Below are 19,854 nucleotides of genomic sequence, written 5' to 3'. Positions count from 1 at the left end.
ATTTATTTTATTGTACTTGTAACTATAATTTTATATATAATATTTGTATTTGTATTCCTTATTTAGTTAGTATGTATAAAGTTTTATTAAGTAGTGCTTTGAGTTGTTGTGTTTGTTATTTACCATACGAGTAATACATTGTTTAAATATTGTTAGCAGCGGGCATCTATATGAACAAAGTCAACATAATGGTAAACTTAACCCACCATTACAATATGTACATACATATCTACATATACATATGTATGTATGTATGTAATTTGTTTTTTTAGATATTTCTGGGTTATAATCTTAGCGGGTAGTTTTAGTTACAGGTCCATTATGATATTTTTGTTGTTATTATGTTTGTCTTTAAACGTATGTAGAAAGTAAACAAAAGGTTAAAACCTCGAAAAAGTACACTCTGGGGGCAAGTTGCTTTCTTGTGTTATTGCAAATGTTTCACAAGACTTTAACCCAAACAAATACATACAACAATAGCAAAAAACTTGCTTAGATTGGCAACTTTTTGAAATTAAGAAACGACATCTAACGACTCACTAACTGACTGACTGAATGACAACTTATGTTCACAGCAAATATAATTCCAACAAACATTTAAACAAAGTACCAACAATAAAAACTTATAACTGCAAAAATATCAACTGAAAACGACTTTAAGAATTACATGACAAAACAACTCTACCTCTTTATACTGATATAAATAAGAAGATGAAAAAATAGTCTCAGATAATAAAATAAAATATTCAAATTGTGTGTTGATAAGATTAGAAATTAGTTCTTTAAGAAAGAGTTTAATTTTATGTTTATGAACACTTTATTATCTGCACACATGTATGTACACAAAGAGAAAAAGAAATATACACACATGGTTTTAAATTGGCGTCAAAGTGTTTATAATGTTTGAAAAATATCCGTTGTCAAAGTATATATTACATACTTACGACAACACTATGTAATGTTGACAACGCATCATTGTCAACATTGCAACAATTCGTTGTCCTTATCTAAATTTTATACACATCTGTTGTCTAAATGTTAACAAACGTGGTAAGCTCTCTATTGACAACGGATTTTTTGTAAAAACTTTGAATGGTTATAAACACTTTGTTGTCAATTTGTTACCACGCATGTATATTTCCTTTTCCCACCGTCTACGTATGACTCAAGATTGCAGAACATAATTTACGTATAAACTTGTTCCAAATCCCTATTAGAACCTTTTCAGAGCCCCTTTAAACCCACTATTAAAGTTAACCAACGTGTCCGCGTCTGTCCACTGTCTAACCAAAGTGTCTGCCAGTCCACAATGAATTTAAACGCATCGGTTCTTCAACTAGAAATACAAATATTTCTTTCGATATCGAGATTACATATATGAAAAAATACTCGCAGGCCGCTATAGAGGCCAGGGTTGCGCTCTTTCACAAGAGAAATGCTGGTCGCAAAAATGTTCCGAAAGTCAATGTGGGACATAGTTACTTAGAATTTTCAAATCTGTATTTCTGACAGATGGGATATCTGAATAACTTACTTTCTTTCCGATTACTTTTTATTTAGAAAATTGGTTTATATAATATTCAATCATAAATTGGAAAATATTTAACTAATTTACTAAATATTTAAAAAAATTTAAGAAATATGTTCAAAGTATTTTAACCCTGAATTTATGATTTATTTCTACCTTTTTAAGTCGATTTACAAAATTTTATTTAAATATTTTTATAATTCTCACTTCACACATTTTCTATGGTCTACCATGACAAATTCATGTAGAAAAAGAGAATACAGTATATTAATTATTAAAAAATAAAAAAAATATAATTGTGATAAAGTTAAAAAATGAATAAAATTATGAAGAAAAAAAAACACACAGAATCCCTTAAACCAAAAGCACTAGTATATGTTTGTATTTGTACAATAAATAACATTGTTTTCAAAACAAACAAAAAAATATACAACTGAATTTTAATTTCTTGCACGTAAAAAAAGGACGAAAATCATAAACTTTGTATAGAAATAATTTCTATCGAAATTAAAATTTATGTGAGCGTTGAAATCTGAATTTTTATTTGCCGTTTATAAAAAAGGAAATAACTAAAAAAATTTACATTTTTATTACTCACTCACACAGTTACAGTCACAATCGTAAAGGACTCAAATCAAACTGCATGCATGTTAGACGAATCTTCTTCTATTCCATGTAGATTTTATAAGTCTGAGCTCAGGGACTTAAAGGGAGGAGTTTGAGTAATTAAGACGTTCGCGCCCATTGTCAGCTATGTAGTATGTATGTATGCATATCCTGAAAGCAAAGGAAACATGAACAAAATAAACATATTGTAACAAATTTGTTTCTTTTTTTTAGATATTTATTAGAGTGTACTTGAGAAGAACGTTGGCAATACACATCCTGCAGTAGTTAGTAGGTATGTATGTCCAATAAATATAAAAGTAAAAAACCCATCAAATATTTATGAATAAATTTTCATTTTGTAAATAACACAAAACAAAACAGATGAAGAGAACAGAAACCAAAAAAAAAAACATAAACACAAATACTAATAATAAGACAGGACATATTCAAGATTTTTATAGCTGCTGTTCATCAAACCTAACCAGCAGTCAACTACTCCAACAGTTTTCGCTTATAAAATATGTAAAGCGTGTGTAACTGACATTAATTGTACCCCAAGGATTTCTTCAAAGAGGAAACCAAAGCAACAAAAACATAAAGTTCAAATATACAAATTAAAAGAAAACATAGAACCTATTTTAAAACATTCATTCATCTATAATACAGCATCTATTTTAGACAGCAACATTCATACATACATGTGTATATTTGTGATATGCAAATGTCCATAATCTGAAATTCCTAACTTGCAACTTAACTTATAACCCAGCTGTCCCTAGACATTGTCACAATTAATAAAATATGCATAAGTAGATTTTTAAGAGTTTCTCTTTTTCTCTCTTTCTCTATATCTCTATATCTCTCTACCTTAGTCTAACACACAACTCTTCATTATAATGTGCTGTGATGTGCTGTGCTGATTAAAATAAGCTAAATTTTAGTAAAGACAACTGACTATCACAGCTACTCATATACACATTTATAATCATATACATATACATACACATATAGCTTTTATATTTTTGTCATAAAAGACGAAATAAACATTGAAACACCCACTAAAATTTTTAAAATTTTGATTCCCTAGTGTTTAGTGTGCAGCGGCATTCAAATAATTCCAGGGAACTCTTTCTTGTTAACCCCTTGTCTAATTATAATTAATACGTGCGAAACAGATGATTAAAGGAATTTTTTTTATTACAAATTAAAAATATGTACATTTATGTGTTTTGTGAAACGATTTTATTCTTTTAAAGTTTTACTTTGAAGTGGAATAAAGAAAAAAATTATTCATTCGTAATATTGGCATCGATCACAAAGAGAACATGGCTCATGTACTTTTTTCAAAAAGTACTTTTTTAGGATATGTGCTATAGATTTACTTGTTTAAAGGTCTTTTAGGTATATTTTTGGTAGACGTTAAAAACGTCTTAGAATAATGTAACGAAGGGTGGAACTACAAAGATCCTATCGTATAACCCTGACGAGGGCAGGAAGAGAATCCTCCTCAAGTGGGAGGTTAATATAATGATATGTATTTGGAGTGACCACACAGGATTACGGGGACAACTATACAAAATTGGATGTGTGGATTCAGGCTTTCTTCGAAAAAAGATCCAAATATCTTGGAATTGATATTATTCGGGATATATATCATCCCTTAAGAGCACTGATTCTATCCAAAAAACTAAGTTTTTCAACATCGAAGGATGATATGTACATTGAAAACTATATAAGAGTTTTGTTTTTACCAACACCACAGACAAGATGGAGTCCTTGGTGTGGCCGCGAATAATTTATATTTTGAACTTCCAAATCAGTCACCGAATTATGAAAAACACTTTTGGACCAGCAGAAGCCAAAAAAAATTAAATAACCAACAAAAGAAAATGGCGGCAAAATTGGCCTAACAAATTTTTAGATTATGTTAAAGATAAGATGCTAACCTTTTATTTATTGTATTTAAAAAATCTTAAGTAAATAAATGACATTTGTCAATGACTTTGCATATTATCAATGCATACTACTGTTTTTTCCAACTAAAAACATACATATTTATAACAATTGAAAATTTATGATGTTTATAAAATGTTTATGATTTTAGTTATTGTTTATTTCTATTATTAACAAATACATATTTTCATATTTAATATTTTGTTTTTTTCCTATAAATTTTACATGGTGGTCTGTATTGTTTAAATATTTACAAAATGTATGATTAAGCATAATTTAAACAAATCATAATAAACGATCAATCAATCAATCAAATAAACGGAAAGTTTTAAGTTTGACAATAATAACAATGAGAACAATTGATTTAATATGTATGTACATATGACTACAATTTATGGAAAATAATTGTAAATATTTTTCATTGCAATTAGGTAGAAAAAATGAAAATGTGTGAATAAGGTTAAACTTGTGAAAAATTTATGGACTTTATGGTTAGTTTAGGAATTATTTTAACCTTAAACTTTCTATAATCGTCTACAAAAATTGCACCTTGAACCATACAAGAGTTTGTCACACATAACGCTCGGTTAAAGGAAGGTTAAATATATATTTTAATTAACTAGGGCTTTTTACGCATTAGCTTTAACAGATTATCAAGACAGAAACTTAAAACTAATTTAGTTTAGGAAATAGCTTAACCTTCCTACACCCGCACTACAAACTGAAACTTTTACACCCACTTCTTGCACAGAGGAAAAAACCGGTAGAAAAGTAGAGAAATTGATACAATCCGTTATCAAAAGTGAATACGTTTGGTAAGATTTAGACAAAGAATGTTCATACAATTTAAATAGCACCCAGTTATCATTTTTGACAATCAAGGTAGTAAATTTAACAACGCATTCTTTTCATTGCAAGAACAGATTGTTGTCATATCGATTACGATTCATATTATATCGGCAATGCATCGTTGTGATTTCAACAACGTTGTTAAATAAATAAAACATTATTTTTTGTTGATTTAATAACGTCGTGTATTTTTTTATAACGTACACCACTATGTTTGTAACACAAAAAAAATTGGTCCTACTCCCACCTAAAAGTATACCAATCAGCTCTGTGTGTCCATGTAAACCTTGTCCGCATGCTACAGATCGCAGTTTTCAAATAATTTGATTATACTTGTTATATTTTTGATGTTGATTTAAAAACTGTCCGTAGATACTTTGACAACGGATGTTATTGAAGAATTATAAACACTTTGATCTCAATTTAGTACTAAGCGTGTACAACTTTAAATTCTTTTTTCCCTCTGTGAGAGCTAATCTAATCTAGAAAACCAACGCCAAAAAGTTTAAAAAACACTTGGGCTTTAATAATTAAATCACTTCAGCGTCTGAAGTACTTTTGCTTGGAGTCTAAACTTTAGACACTGATTTTAACAGACTTTCGAAAAAAAATATTGCGTGAGAAATAATATAAAAAATCCTTTTCCAACAATGGCACTTGATCAAGTAACAAGTATTTCTCTTTGACATTCTATTATCTTTAAAATTTGTTAAAAAAATGTAAACAGATTTCCTTGAACATATTTGGAAACATTATGCTATCAGCGTTTTTGATGGTTGGTTAGACCGTTTTGGAAAACCATAAGTAATCAGAATAAAAGTTCTTAAACTACCCCTACATTATGAAGCTACCATAGTTTATTTGCAATACAAGTTGAAATCTAAAGTATTCTTTTGTATTTGAAGTAGAGGTAAGTAAATAAATAAATACTTTAAAGCGACGCATTTAGTTGCAAGTGGCCGCCACTTGAACACTTGTTGTAGCCTTTAGTATTGTTGTAGCTGGTGAGTTGGTTGCTGGTCACGTGTTTGTATTTAGCTTACCAATTTTCAATTGTTTACATAAACGTTTTTTCCCATTTATTTATTTTTTTTTTTGTTTTGTTCATTTCTGGGCAGATTTTAAAAATAAATTTAATTTAATTATCCACAACACGTGCTTAACCAAATGCAATGATTTCTTTTTATGTTTTCTTTTTCGTTGTGCTAAAGTGTTGTTGTTGATGATTTGTTGCAAAATAATCCAACAAATGCGTTCTCGTTATTGAACATTTGCTCCTTTTTATTGTACAAGACACAAACGTGAAACGTTTAGAAAATTTAACACATTCCCATATATTGACGATCATACAAAAGGAGATAGACAGACAGGCAGTTGTACGTACGGACAGACAGTCAGTCAAAAATATGTATTTATTTAAAAAAAAATTATTTATTTTATAACGAAATAAAAACAATAATAATAACAACAACAGCTACTGAGAAAACATACAAATTAAACTTAAAAGTTGAGGAAGGAAGAGGTTGTGGCAATCAGTAGCACAATCACGTTTTACTTTTAGAATTATGCTGGTGGCATATAATTTTTTGTGGTCATTTCATATTGAATGCCAAAAAAAGAAAAATTAACGCTTTGTACAACATGTTGCAATACTTATTGTTGTTAAATTGTTTTCTTACTTCACTGTGTGTTTTTTGTTTCACATACAACTTTTTAACAAGTTTTTGTTTAACAACCGAAACCGATAAACTTGTAAACACCTTTGGCAGAGAGTTTTTTTTATTATTTTCTTTTTTAATGTTTTTATGCGCGTGTGTTTTTTTTTTTCGTTGCCCCTTTTTTGTCATGATTTTTCAATTTTCATCATATTTTGTTTTTTTTTAACGATTATGCAAGCTTAACTATCAATTTCTACACTGAGAAAAACATAAATTAGTTTTAAGAAGAAACAATTTCCATATTGAGCTAATATTTTCAAAATCCCTAAAACAACTTTATTATTAAAATAAATTATATTTGTTATATTTGTTATTTACAAGTTTTTTCTATTATCACTTTTTTAGCTCAGTGTATTTATTAGTTATTTGTTGAATTTGTTGTTTTAGTTGGCAGTAACACGTATAAATATTACTTATAAATCACTAATGACAACTGTCAGTTGTGAAATGTTCTCGGAAACATTTCAAACAAGTTGTTTGTCTTAAAGAAAGGCCGTCGACGTCGTCCTTAGTACCACACCACATATCCAGCCTCAACATCAGTGTATCAGTAGCAAGTTAACTATCAATTTATTATAGGGCCAACTAAAAACTAACTAAAAACGTCAATTCTGCAAGCGTCATTCATTCTCATCATCAGTTTCGCTTGTCGATGTCGTTATCGTCATCAACATTTTTTGGTTCGTATACTTTTGATTATTTTTTTTTTTTTGTTTGTTTGATTGTTTGCTTGTATAGAACCTTTATAGTAGGGATGTTGTAAACAGGTATTCTGACTTTGCACTACATGCTTAGAGATTCCAGCCAATATTGCACGCTTTTAACATTTTCAATCGATTCATGAGTTTAAAAGTATTAGTTCGTTCACTTCATTTTCAATTTAGTTTGCTTTTCATAAGTGGAATTAGCGACTCCGGACTTTTCTTGGTATCATTCGATTACAAACCCTATACTCGTTTCGTTTTGCCCGAAATGCTATCGAAATGAGAGACCTTTTTTAATTCGAACTTTGTTATAGAACGATTCTGAGTCATACTTAAACAGAGTCGAAAATTTATTAACCGGAATAATAACAAAATATACAATTGTCCAGCTCACAATCGGTGTTGTACGGTTGTATCGTAGTATATCGTATTATTTATAATTGATTTGTTTTTGTTACAAAACATTTTACTTGAATACAACGATACGACATCGATTGTGAATTGGACAAATATATTATATTCCTTTTGACATATGTTCCATTATATGATATTTAGTTGACGACAACAGAAATCTTATTTTAAAAATTGAGAAGATCCCTCCGTTCCCTATTTTTGCTCCATAACATGATTTTAAACATAATTAAGGAATTTAATGAATTTGTATTTTGAATGCATGACAAAACAGAATTATAAACAAAGTTAGTTGGCAAAACCATTAGACTTTCGGGTCTTGACCTTAACATTTTGACATTCTACATACTAATTTGGGAAACGTGTACCAGTTAGGGACAAATTAGCTAAATTTCAGAATAAGCAAATGGTATTGAAGTTTAAATTTAAAGAAATATATTTTGATGTTGGAGGCAAAAGCTCATCCCCAGACCAGTATGTTTATTGATGCAATCGAAGTGTCAAGCATCACTGACTTTTTAATACATTCGAAAAAATATTAATAGATAATATTTTGTGAAATAAATTATGTCTTATATCTACAAAAACAGATCTAAAGTTATGAATTTTGTGATCATAATGGGTGAGATCTTAGGTGAATAAGTGGCAAAGGGAAACATATCAAGTGGTAGATGTTTTGCAACATTTAAAAACAACTGCAAGTGTAGACGTCATTATGAAATAATAAATATTTATAACTTTTATGTAGATGCTTGCCACTGATCATATTAATAACTAACTAACCAACTAAGATCTACTTGTTTAGATAAGTTCGTTTTTTTTTGTTCTTCTCTCTTCAATCTTTAAATTTTCATTTGATTCCTAAACGTTTTGCAATAAAACAAGAAAAGATCATAAATTATTGTGTGATTTATTAATAAAAATAAATAAACAATATTTGTAGAAGAAACTAATATGGTGTGAAATGAAAAGAAAAGTTCTGCTAAGACTGAAGCAATACAAAGAATATATAAAAAGATTGAACAAATGTCTGTTTTATTGCGTTTTTTCAGAGAAGCTTGCAAACAAGAAAAAAACAGCAGCTTGTCTTGGCTGAAGAATGTGAATGTGTGTTTGTGGAAATGCATAGGATTCATAAGATTTGCAACGTGTGATAAGACAAATGTTTCCAAAAACAAACAATGACAAAAAAGTGGTAGAAGAAAGCAATAACACTAAAATGGTCATATATGTCTACAACAACAATATTCATCATTCACATCACCAAGTGTATAATGTAAATGACTTTATTCACTCTTTCGCCACATACTATAGATTAAAATTCTTTAACCAGTCAACTCCAAACATCCATAGTTTTTTAATTTTACTAATGTTTTCTTTTTCTGTTTCTTTTATGGAGGGGGGTTTTTTGTGTTTAAAAGTGGCGTCATGTACACTTTTCCTAATTAATTGCCTCATTTTCTGTTAACAATGTTGTGTTAATTTTAACGAATTAAATGATAAGATCTTGGCATTAACAATATTATAATGTATGCATGTTTTAAACACACACATACTCGAATACTCACTCACTCCTTGCTCGAACAAACACCCACAGTGCAGGATAAAAAAGAAAGGATAATAGCTGACCATTCATCAATGTATTTGTAGCTAAGTTATTCCTTCGTTTATTACTCGTACACGATAAATGCGTGAGTTAGTGAGTGTGTGCCAGTGTGCATGAAATTAGGTCTCTGATCACCTTAATAGGATTCTTAAAAATTTATAAATGCGCCGTTTGTGTATTTTTCTCTTAAAATAAAATGAATTAGTTTTCATATCAATACTGACTTAAGTTAATGCTAATGTTTATTGACTGACTGGAATGACTCCTTTTACGGGCTGGTTGTTTTTAGGTGTCCTTTCTAGTATACGCATAAACATAAATAAAATTCACACATCACGTAACAGAGTGATAAAATAACAGCGTGACATATGAATACACATTAAGAATAAATGTTATTTATTTTGTTTATTTAAAAAAAAGCAGAAGATTGTCAAGGAATGTGTCATTTCTAAGTGTTTCAGTTGTTAATATTTCAGTTAATTTAAAGTATTAATTTGCATAATGAAGAAAATGTCTCTATAAATGGAAATAAATGTTTAGAAAACATAAATTTAAATGCGTGTATAAACGCATACTCAGTGTTAATATTTTTCAGAAAAGTAGTGAAATTATCTTATTTCTATACAATTTGAATTTACGCCCTTGTAGTTTTGGCATTTTATATGATAAATTGTATACAAACAACAATCTTTACGAACAGTTGTGCCTTTTGTAGTTTTGATAATTAATTTCAATTTTGCTTTTCTCTTTGTTCCATCATCAGCGTTTATGCAACTCTTTTACCCTTAACTGCCTTACAGAACTGGGGTGAGTAGTGAGTGAATCAAGGTAGATAGACAATATGAATAGTTATAATTTTCAAGGGTCCTTACAGAAGTTCGAGTACATAAATATTACTATTTGTTGCCAGTTTTGTTTATTGAATAACAAAAAATGTGGTCATATGGATGAATTTTTAGAAATTTATATTTTTTTCGTTTGTTTTATGTCAGTAATTTGCATGTATTGTTTGAATTCATCTTTAGGCATAAATAACGAAATATGTTTCAATAACTTACGTATTGCGAAATATCAGCAGCATTACTTGGTAAGAAGTGATATTTTCCAGAGAAACTAAAAATGTTAAATATGTATTCACTTTTAAAAAAGTATTAAGAAATCCGTACTTGATTCAATCCAAATCGGTGTCAATAATATGGTAAGTATGGACTTACTGAAATCAAGAACTAAATACTTGATTTAAGTAATATTCCTAAAGTACAAATTACTTAATTTTAATGATATTTAAGACATGTTTGTTTACACAGGAAAAAATAAATATAAACTCCTGGTACTAAATTGACACCAAAATGTTTATAATTTTTCAAAAAGATCTGTTGTCAGAGTATGACAACAATATACATCAATTCGTTGTGAAACTCTAAATTTTGTACACATCCGTTGTCTAAACGTGAAGAAACGTTGTAAGCTCACTATTGACAGCGGATTGTTGCAATGTTGACAACGTTGCGTTGTCAACATTACTTATTGTTGTAGCAATTTGTTCATTTTTTCCCTCTGTGCACATATTTCATTTTCTTTAGTCTTAAGCTTGAGATGAAAATAAAATTAATTTAAGCTTGTTCAGAATTGAATTAATCCCAAAATGTGGTTGAGTTGAGCTTGTTTCGTAATTGATTCTAGAATTGAGAATAATTTACTAGCATATTTTTGGATATTTTTTAAGAATAAATTCTTGTACATTTTTATTAAAGACTTCGTACCTCAAGACAAATTTAACAGATAACTAAAACTCTTAAGTAGTTTAAGAAAATGCAAATGTATCAAACTTTAAACTTTAAAACCCACAAACTGATATTATACTTCATTTTGAATTATTAACATGTGTGTTTTAATAATCTTTTGACCAAATTTCCAAAAACTTCTACTTTCTTAATCCATTATTCACTTAATTACAAACAAGTTTTCAAATAGTACTCATTTGTAGGCAGGAAAAAAGGATAACTAAAGATAAATGTATTTTCATATTCATATGTATATAAGTTAAAAATTAAAGGGATAAATATCTATGTTTGGTTGGATACATTAACTTTATGTACATATTTACCCTTTTTTACCTTTTAATGGGCACATTTTATAGTCGTAAAATATTAAATGAATGAAACCTTAATAAACTTAACTAAGCATCTCTTATCATCAAAAGTATGAAGCATGTATGCCAAATATGTCCTTATGTCTATATGTAAACACCTACATATAAGCAACAATACACTGCAAAAAAATATATATACAATTGAATAAAAAAAATTTGTTGCTTTAAAAATCTCCCAAATTTTTTATTAAAAATTTTATATTAAATATTTTAAAAACAGTATTTAAACAAATTTAATTTTATATCACTATATTTTTTCAGTGTATTTTTTATTTCATAAGTTATTAATATTTAAACCTTTTAAAGTCATTACGTTGCATATAAATTCACAATTAAATGCTGAAATAAAAAAGAAGGACACTTAAAAGTTAGAGTTTTCTTCACCCTTAAAATCATAACAGTAAATTTCAAGAACAGACAATTCTAAAAGCTTGTTAGTATAATACAAATGCAATTTCCCTTCTCCCAATAAAGAGCAGCAATCATAGCAGTATAGATTTAAATGCAATTGTTTTGTCTGCTATTTTTATTAAACGAATTCTAAAAAAAAAACAATTCTGACTCATTCTACGAAATTAAACAGCCATTAGTGTTGCATGTTTGTGTTAGTGGCAACAACACATATCACCTGTAACATGTGTCCATATTTAATTAACACGTTTAGATGAAAAGTGCATTTGAAAGCTTTTTGCATGATTAACCAGTGTTGCTAAATGCAATATAAACGATAAAAATAGAATACTTTATGTTTCTAAGACATGAATGTTAATAACGGACCAATACATAAAATATCGAAAATCTGTGATTACTCTTATCCAATCCCTAAACAAAACTTAAGGTGTGAAAATACTGAAAAATCTGTATGAAAACTATATTAGACTATAGACTAGACTATAGACTAGACTATAGACTAGACTATAGACTAGACTATAGACTAGACTATAGACTAGACTATAGACTAGACTATAGACTAGACTATAGACTATACTATAGACTAGACTATAGACTAGACTATAGACTAGACTATAGACTAGACTATCCGAATACGTGCCATAATACCACAGACTTGCTCATTCTATCAGTTATCTTCTCCTTTGATGCATAAATCGCTTTTGCATTCGTTAGGTTAAATGTATCGAGTTTTATTGGGCTCCAGTTTCTTTAATAATACTTCGATTGAGAAAATAGCGAATTTTATAAGAAAAACCTTAAATCGTTTGACTCCAGTTGTGAATACCCTTATTGGGTTGTTGCTGAACAACGTACATAGATATTTCTAATTGAACTGAATATTTAGTGAGTTGAGCCTACCTATACTCATACCTTTAAATTGTTTGTATCTCAACTACACAGTAGAAAATGTTTTGTTTAACGTGTCTTGCATTTGTAAATATTTATATGTATTAAGTACAACAATTGTTGTTATTTTTACAACTGCAATGCGCATTTCAAACAATTTAGAAAACATCACACATCTCACTTTTCTATTTCTGCATGAAACATAATAGATGAATACATACTTCACATAACTATGTAAACACTTATGTACTTAGGTATGCATATATGTATGTGCATGTAGTTTTATGTATATGAAGGCTTATATGTATGAGTGTATGTGTGTGTGTGTCTATTAACGGTGATTTACGAGTATTTTGCATAATTGATGACTAATCTATTTAACTCATACTCTAGTCCTGTCACTTTTATCACAAAAATTTACTAAATTATTTTCACATGCACAGACACTCATACATAAATTGCAATCATACATAGAAATGTTATTGTGCAATTATTATTAGACATTAGTTTAGGGTGGGAAACAGAAATAAAAAACTCCACTAGATAAAGTGAAAATAAATTGATGGAACTGTATTCGTTATATAGTCAAATCACGTTTATATCTTAAAGGATATGGACACACTCTTACGTTCAAACACACACACTCACATATTAACTAAAAACAATTCATTTCAACATAAAAAACGGCAAATGACCTTTGGTTTTTTATTTCAACTTTTTTATATGTTACTCTCTGGTTTCATTTTTAAGCTCTTGGTTATAGCGTTAATAAGCATGAAGATAAAAAAGAGGTCAAATAACTTAAGGCCAATTATTTTTTTTCTATTCCTCTGTATCATTAGATTTTCAAATGTCAAATAATTGGAAATTTATTACCTTTTCTTTGGCCATAGATTATCGTCAATATGAACATAAATTAAACAAAACCACAATTGCAATTTGTGTTTTAACTGAAATTTATAGTAGTATTTATTTTATTTTTTACAAAATTAGTGTAAAATTTGGTTTGGTTTTCAACTAAATTTTAGACGAGGAGTAGTATTACTATCATGATGTTTAATTTAAATGAAATTTGAACTTCTTTAATGGGAATATAAAAGAAAATCCTAATATTCTTTATTTAAAATGTTATTGGATAAGAACATATGGACAAGAAAATAATAACAATACGAATGCTTAAAATAAAAATCATTCTTTAAATTTCTCCAAGAATTCAATATACAAAGAATTTTGCAAATTTTAAAAAATCTATTGATAAATTTTAAACATAAAAGTATGATTAAATCAATAACAACTTATACCGTCTTTCGAAAGAGTAGAGGAGAAAAGTGGTAAAAGTAAAAACAGAGAAATCTCGAGTAATACCCCACAAGCGTGTTCAAGGCCGCTTAGGGAGTACTTTCATTATTTGTCGGTCGCCTATAGAAAATTTTGCCAGGTGTGGAGATAAGGAATCTACTCTAACTATACATGAATCTTCGTCAGTCAAACACTCTAGCAACTATAACAGAAATATTATTAACGAAGTAGGTTTAACTGTTCATGGTAATTTGTAGAACTACATTCAGATCATAGATTCGACTTTAGACTTTGGAAAAACACTTTAATGAAATTTCCAACTAGGAACGATTGGTTTGTATCTGACTAACAAGGATACTAGCGACCTCAAAACTGATAGAAATGATTCGGAACCATAGCGATCTAGCATCATTTTTGACAATTTATGTCGATAGTCAAGCTGCTCTTAGAGCATTGGCAAGTCAAACGGTACATTCGCGCCAGTTTGTACTGTAGGGGCACTGGAGTGCGAATGGTAATGGAGTTGTGGACGAACTAGCTAGACTATTTAGTGTGCTTATGATGGCGCACACAATATTTTTTAACAAATTGTCGCATTATTGTTGTCTTTTGAGGGGCTTTATTTCGAACCTTGACATAGAGAGTAGAACCTCCCATCTTTCACTATTATTATTATAATGTTGATTTTCGAGCGAATCCTTGACATCATCAATCAGTTTTGAAATCGTAGAATGGATTGCATAATATCAAAAGCCTTATGGATAACGCAGTCTACGAGCATTACTCAATGACCTTTTTCTTTAGGTGAGTTAATAATATAACGCACTATTGCAAGATATGCGAAGATGCAAATAAACTAGAGAGGGTTGAGCACTTTGTTTGCCACTGCCCTAGAATACAGAAATGACTGAGAAAAAAATTTTATGACAAAATGGGTCATGAACCGGGACTCAGCCCTTGCAGCTGTAGGTTTTATAAGAAGAATAAGTCATTTCCTCGTCTGGATTTTATAGGGAGATTCAGATTCTCGCACAACTCTTTTTTTTCGAAAATTGATTCTGCAGAACTTTTAGCTTGCACCGATCTGTTTTTGTTTCTAAACCGATTTGTTCACTTTAAAACGATTTATTATCTTTGATTGCTACAAATATCACAACATGGAAGCTAAATACAACTTTCGTATTTTGGAACTACCTTTTTATTGAAGCTCTATTTTGAATTTAAAGCTGATTAAACAACTGATTTAAATACACTAGAAATCCAGACACACACTCACACATACATTACCATAAAATTTAAGTTGTCAGGTTAGATGACGTTTTATGCCCAGTTTCATACATGTTTCTTTTATTTTTGTACATATCTGGTGTAATGTAAGATTATGGTCCCTTTTGGTATACCAAAAGGGACTATAAGTGACAATCTTGTTTCCTTGCTTGATTGGGGTTGTGGTCAGAAAAAAACAGCAATAAAATGTGAGGAAAACAAGACTACATGAAATTGGTCTAGAGAAAATGAAAAAGTAATCGTTGTCATTGCCCATAAAGGTGGTTGTCTATAGTAACTTACCATACTTCTACATACACATGTACGAGAATGTTTGTTTGGTCACAGAAGTGTACCAAAGTTAATGGTTATTGGCCATTGAACACATTACAAAGTCAACAGAAAATTGCCATCAAAATCTTATTAAAGCCTACAATTATGGCCAAGGTAAGCAAATCAAATGCATATTACTTCTTTCCTACGCAAAATGTAATCAAACCTTTAATATCACAATTGTGGAAACGAGCAAACATTGAAAAGACACATAAACGCAAATTGCAAAATTTTAATTGCAAAATTTCAAATGCAGAATATCGAAAGAGAAAAATTTAATCTTGTAATTTCAACAGTTTATATGGTAGTAAATCAATTATATTCTTTTAAATATCCGGTATTTGTCGTATCATGCCGTGTCATGCATTGTATTTAATGCAGCTCATGTCAAACATTATCACTGTTGTTTTTCCTTCTACAAAGCATGGGAAAATCAAACAAGTGGCCTAGTGCCTTATTGTTCCTTTGCTCCGGAACTCCGTTAAACCGCTTAATTTAATGCATCTATCTTTATATACGTAAGCATATGTATGTGTATGTCAGTGAATCAATGAATGAGTGTGTCATTAATGGTTTGTATACAAAGATTTAATTTTCCTTTTTACTCCATCATTATCGGTTTATACGCCTACTTCGTGTAGGCTGTTAAACATCCATTTCTTCCTTCCTACTTCCTGCCTTTCTCGTGTCCTCGCTACAGAACTAGCGACTGCATTCGTTAGAATAAATTGGCCACATTTATCAGATCTGTAAATTCTGATGTATGCTGTTTTTATGTCTTTATTTGTCTTGCAACAATATTAAATAAAACCTTTCAAGTCACGTGACTTTCTGTGACACGTGTTGTTATCATCATTTTTTTTCTAGTTCAGTTTTTTTATTCTCTTTGTTATTTCTATTACAATTTACACCCTTAGTGAAAGGTATGCCTGTGTGTAAGTAGCGCTAAGTAGTTGAACAAATCCTTACAAGTAGTTCTATAATAGACTTTTAAACTCGCTCTCTCACACACTTTGACAAAAAGTATTTGCAAACTTATTGAAAGATCACAATAGTATCTAATGTGAAAATATCCATAGAATCCTTATAAAAGCAATTCGCAGAAATGAAGTTTTTATCTCTGGCATGATTTGTTCGATTATTGCCCATACAACTGTTTCAAATTAAATAACGCCCATTTTTATTATTTTTATAAAAACATATTGGGAGTAATGGATATACTCAGCGTGAGATTTCAAAAATAATTTATTTTTGCGGTTAACTAAGAATAATTAAGATTTAAAATAATTCACTAAATATCATGGGACTTGGGGGAGTATTTAATTGAAAATAGATATAGATATTTCTTCCTCTTAAAGAATTTTCTTATTGAAATGGTTCCAAGTTTTCCCTCTAAGTTACACTTTGATGTAGGGAAAGACAAATGGAATCAAAAGTGGTGCAATCTTGACAGAAAACAAAATGCAGATTCAAATTAAAATTTTAAATCTTGACAAGTCTACGAAATCTAAATATCTAAAGGTAAAGGGTTTTTCAGTAACATCGTTGCGGTTACGGTGAATTGAATTAAGAAGTAAATGTTGACATTTATATTGATATGTAGTTTCAACGGAGCCTTTACAAAATGCTTGAAATCGGTTCATTGTTTCGCCCAGCTATATTTAAGTTCTAAATAGACGGAAAACCCGGTATAAAAATAATGAAATTGGCATAATCCGTTCTCAATATTGTGCTTACCACGTTTTTTAATATTTAAACAACGGGTCTGTATTTCGTTGTCTGACAACTTCCCAGCAGTTCGACGGGATAGTCCCAAACTGACCATTTAACCTACCACTTATGGTGGCCCCTAGCCACTTGACTACCCAGGTGACCAACCATTTTAACATGGGCTTGTCCTACGAGGAAATCAATCGTCACTCTACACCCTACAAAGAGACAGTAATGAGACGATTGCCTCCGCTCTCGCTTACAAAGGGGACACTAAAGTGACGACTGTCTTCATTCTCGTTTACAAAGAGTTTATTTGTGACGAAAAATCAAAAACATACGAATTACGATCATCCAGGTGGTTAACTATTAGTGAAAATTACTTTATTTTTCGTATGCATTGACTCTTTGTCGAACTCGGGATAGTTTTGTCGTACGTGTATATATACTTTGACAAAGGAGTTCTGTTCTGTTCAGTTCTAGTTCAATTCTACTTTAGTTATAGTTCAGTTTTAGTTCAGTTCTAGTTCAGTTCTAGTTCAGTTCTAGTTCAGTTCTAGTTCAGTTCTAGTTCAGTTCTAGTTCAGTTCTAGTTCAGTTCTAGTTCAGTTCTAGTTCAGTTCTAGTTCAGTTCTAGTTCAGTTCTAGTTCAGTTCTAGTTCAGTTCTAGTTCAGTTCTAGTTCAGTTCTAGTTCAGTTCTAGTTCAGTTCTAGTTCAGTTCTAGTTCAGTTTTAGTTCACTTTTAGTTCATTTCTAGTTCATTTCTAGTTCAGTTCTAGTTCAGTTCTAGTTCATTTCTAGTTCAGTTCTAGTTCAGTTCTAGTTCAGTTCTAGCTCAGTTCTAGTTCAGTTCTTGTTCAGTTCTTGTTCAGTTTTAGTACAATTCAGTTTTTGAGGGGTTATACTGCAATAATTTATATATTTGCCTTTGATATAAATAGGATATTTTGTATTGTATAAGTAACAATTTTAAAAAACTTTAGACTTTTAAATTTAATGTAAATGTTGAAATAAAGTTAAGAAGAAAAGTTTTTTAAAACTAAAATAATTTTTTTTCTTTACAGTTCACATAAATATTATACATTTTTATCATTCCCATTGGTTAATTACTTGCTGGCATAAAAGTATTTTTTAATTTATTTTTTGCTAGTAGGTATTTGTTGTTATTTTCGTTATATTTTGTAGCTGCTTTATAAAAGAACGAGACAACAAATATGGAAAATAAACAAGAAGAATATTTAACATAAGTGTATAACTGTGTGGAGAAATAGTATCACGAACTGATGGTTTTAACCAAAAAAAATCTCATGCTCATGCCAACAGTAAGAACACATTTGTTACGCTGTTGGAATACAATAGTTTTTTATTTTTTGTACATATTTTTTCAGTTTTGTTTCAATGCTCTTTTTCTTAAAAAATACAAGCCTCCGATTGGTGGAAAGATTCCATAATGGGGGGACTTGCTTTTGTGTATCTCCAAACATGCACACAAATTGTACAAAATGTTGGGAAACGTTTTGGCATTTGAAACACGAGTGTCGATAAAGCAGCAAATGCTGTGAAATTGTTTTCTGGTCAAGCAGGCATTTTATGTTGGTTGGTATTCAATAAAGTGTAACACAATTTTTAGTTGGCCAACACAGGAAGAAGTTTCTAAGAAACTCCTTGTAATACGTATAATTTATATTTAATTTATTAAATAAATCCTGTATAAAATGTAATGTAACATGAAATGTGAACTTTTTTGTTGTTAATTAAACCGTATGTCTATTTCCTGTTTCCTAGTTGTTGTTGCAACTAATTATTTACTGCCGCTTGATTATGTAAAAAGTGAATTTTAAAAACTCCCCGTATTTGGTTTGATTATACGTTCGTTCATTCGTTCGCTTGTCCATTCAGTTGTTTATTTGTGTTTGATTGTTGGTTTGAATGGGCTCGAGTGGCACTTTTTAACATTTTTAAACAATTATACAACGACAAAAACAACAAACAAACACTCTTATAAATAACAAAACAATGATAGATTACATTTATGAATGAGTTGTAAGTACGTTATGTTGCTTACCACGATACTCTAATGGTGGTGGTGGTTGTTGTTGGATATGTTGCAATATAAAGAATGATCTCGCCGTAAAAATTGCACATATGTGTTACTCATTTTACGTAATCAACAACGAAAATATCAATTTGTTTGAATTTTGGAACTTTGTTTTATTTTTAGTAGTTTTCTTCATGGACCAGTGATTGGGGTGGCATGTTTCTAGTTGGTGTTGCAAATTTTGGTTGAAAAACGTGAAATGAAAAACTTAACACATGTGTGATAAAAAAGTTGGTTGATTGCAAACTTATTTGGGGAGAAAGGATCAGAGGTATACGAAATACCATTCCTTTGAGTTATTTTCTATGTTGATCTAGA

This window comes from Lucilia cuprina, chromosome 6 (assembly GCF_022045245.1).
Source record: "Lucilia cuprina isolate Lc7/37 chromosome 6, ASM2204524v1, whole genome shotgun sequence".
NCBI classification, from domain to species: Eukaryota; Metazoa; Arthropoda; class Insecta; order Diptera; family Calliphoridae; genus Lucilia; species Lucilia cuprina.
Note: the sequence above shows the minus strand (reverse complement) of the source record.